Source organism: Carlito syrichta, unplaced genomic scaffold (genome assembly GCF_000164805.1).
Source record: "Carlito syrichta isolate Samal-C Ts95f unplaced genomic scaffold, Tarsius_syrichta-2.0.1 Scaffold306906, whole genome shotgun sequence".
NCBI lineage: Eukaryota > Metazoa > Chordata > Mammalia > Primates > Tarsiidae > Carlito > Carlito syrichta.
Window position 1 is genome coordinate 2,602 of NW_007251002.1, and position 3,040 is coordinate 5,641.

The 3,040-nt window shown below is 46.9% G+C and overlaps 1 pseudogene; it reads right to left on the reverse strand.

The window, feature by feature from the left end:
* Window positions 1-2,185: 2,185 nt before the first annotated feature.
* LOC103265885 lies at window positions 2,186-2,708 on the reverse strand (annotated as a pseudogene).
* Between the last annotated feature and the right edge of the window lie 332 nt (window positions 2,709-3,040).

Sequence of the window (3,040 nt, forward strand, 5' to 3'; positions counted from 1 at the left end):
TCTTTTAGGACTTGAAGATAGGGCTTCCAAGCTCTCCTTAGCCTGCAGGGTTTCTGCAGATAAATCTGCTGCTATCTGATTGGTCTTCCATGGTAGGTGATCTGGCCTTTTTCTCTTGCTGCTTTTAGGATTTTTTCTTTTATGCGTACTTTGTTTAGGCGAATTATTATGTGTCTAGGAGTTGGTCTTCTCATTTGTTGTCTTCCAGGGGTTCTCTGAATCTCTTGTGTTTGAATTTTTGCATCACTGATTAGATAAGGGGAAGTTTTCTTGAATGATCTCATGGAAAGTTTGTTCCAGTGTGGTCTCTGTCTCTCTTTCTGCCTCAGGAAGTCCAATTACTCTTAGGTTAGGTCTTTTGAGGTACTCGCTCATCTCTTGAAGGTTTTGTTTTGTCTTTTTGAGCTTATTTTCTGTATTTTTAAGAGTTTGGGTTATTTGTATATTTTGGTCCTCAAGCTCTGAGATTCTTTCTTCTGCTTGGGTAATTCTGCTTTCCATGCTTATCCGTTTGTTATTTATTTCATTCACAGTATTCTTTATTACTGTTATCTCAGATATCAGCTCCTTCCTAGTTTCTTCTTGTGTCTCCTCAATTCTTTTTAATCTCTCCATTATTGTCTTGATATCTACGTTTGTAGTTTGAGATCCTTCATTCTGGGGGCTCTTCATTGTTTGCATTCCAAAGTCAGTTTTCTCAGTGTCTGCCCTCCCAGGGGTCTGGGAGAGACCCATACTCTTCTTTTGGTTTTTCTTCATTTGTGTAGATTTTTCTCTCTCTCCCCCTTTCCCTCCCCTTCTTTAATTCTGTTTTTGAGAGAAGGTGGGGTTGCTTTAATTTCTCTTCTGCAATCTCCTGTTCTTCCTTATGAGTGTCTTCTGCCTTTGTTCTCTTTTCAGGTTGGAACATAGGCTGCAATCTGCACTTTTTGCAATTTTGAGATTTAATTGAGAGGGAAGCTGCGGTTCAGAATATATGCTGATTCTAGCATCCACGAACAGGTGTATGAACACACTGGAACCTATTTTCCTCTGCCTTACAATCTGTCCATTCAGCAGTGTGTAGTCTTTGTCCCTAGATTAAAAAGGAGGGTATAAAAGAGGAAAATAATGAAGGAAGGGGGGTCAGTAGGGGGTTAGGAAGAGAGAAGAGTGAGAGAGAAAACAGATATACATACCAACTATCAGGTGAGAAAGAGATACAAGGCCGGGAAGAAGTGAAGAAAGACATGTAAGAAAGATTCCCTAAAGAATACTTATAGCTACACAGAGACAGGCCAATAAAATCAAGAAACAACAAACGTGATCAAAACCAAGAGTTACAATGATAAAATAATAAGTCAAAATAAGTGATCAGATTAAAGTCACTTCTCTGATCTCTGATTCTGGCCTCTCCCCTTTGTTTTTCGTTGCAGCGTAAGGGTGGGGCTTTGTCTCCTGTTTCCCACCGTTGCCTTAGGAACTGAGGTAAAGTTTGTTGATAGGTGGGCAGGGCAGTGGCAGTCTCTGCCTGAAGAATGATGAGGCAGTTTATGCAAATCTGTTTTTCTTCGCTTGTCTGGGTCCCCCAGCTTGGGGTCTCACCCTGAGTGCCACAGCCAGGGTGGGCCCAGAGTTCCAGAGCTCCAAAGCTCCAAAGAGCAGGCAGTGGACAGCGAGCGTGGCCCTGGGCCCCTCACAGGGTACTTCAGCCAGGAATGGGACCGGTGTCTCTGAGGGGCGGGAACCCAGTGCCTCCCTGAATGACCAGCGGCTTGGTGCTGGGTGCCAGGCTGTAGACGATGTAGCCAGGGAGGGAGCTGGGAGGGGGCTGGGACCGAAGACTCCCATGCACGCAGTGGAACAGCAGCAGCAGGGGGCCGCAATATCTGGCCCTGCGTGGGACCGAAGGTCCCCAGGCCTCGCACTAGCGCAGCTGGTGGTGGGCTGGGGGATGGGGGAAGAGAAGTAAGAGTCTTTTTGGGAACTCACATTCAGAGAATCTCACAAGTTCACCTATGCTGTCGACATCTTGTTCCCGTCTCCAATGATATTCTCATTTAGCCCAGTAGACTTAAAATGTTACCACCTCAGCATGTAGCCAATATGAAAAATTATATTAATGAGACTTTTTTTTCCTGTCTCAGATTTATTTGTACAAATAGCACAGGAGGACACCAGCCCCACGCAGAGAGCATCCCGGAAGTCAAACCAGTCCTTCCGTCCACACATTGGCAGATAGAGACCTCTGGAGCTTTTGTGGGGTTCTGGTCACCTTTGTGGGGGTCTGGTCACCTTTGGGAGCCTGAGCAGGAGCTGCAACTGAAGCTGGAGTTGCAGGTGAAGCTGTGGCCAGGGCCTTAGTTTGATCCTTGGCCTTTGGCCGGCAGAGCCTGTGGCCCTTGGCAATATGGGCACAAATACGCTTCTCAAACTTGGGGTGGGCAATGTATGCAAGTCAAGTAAGCTTGTGGCTAGGACCCTTTGGGATCTTGGGCTTAACCTCCTTGGGCTTTACGAGGGCCTTGATAGCCTCAGCATGTGCATTCATGGCCCTGGCGTTATTGGCTTGCATCTTCTTCAGGCCCTTCTTGTGCTTCTTGGCAAAGTGCATGTTCCTCTGGAACTTGGGGTCCACCCCCTTAATAGACTCATATCTTTGTGATCAGGGTTTCTTGATGCCATTTTCGCGACTGGTTGTGTCTGGTATGGTTCTTGGACTTGGCCATGTCTGCACCATAACCCACGGCTGACATTTTTTTTTTTTTTGAGCTGGAGTCTCAATCTGTTGCCCAGGCTGGAGTGCAGTGGCAAGCTCACGGCCACCATAGCCTCGACCTGCTGGGTCAGGCGATCCTTCCGCCTCAGTCTTCCAAGTAGCTGGAACTACAGGTGCGTACTACCACGCCCGGTTTATTTTTTGATTTATAGTAGAGAAGAGATCTTACCAAGTTGCCCAGGCTGTTCTCGAACCCCTGGGCTCAGGCTATCCTTTCCCCTCGGCTTCTCAAAGTGCTGGGATTACCGATTTGAGTCACTGCACCCGGCCTTAACAAGAGTA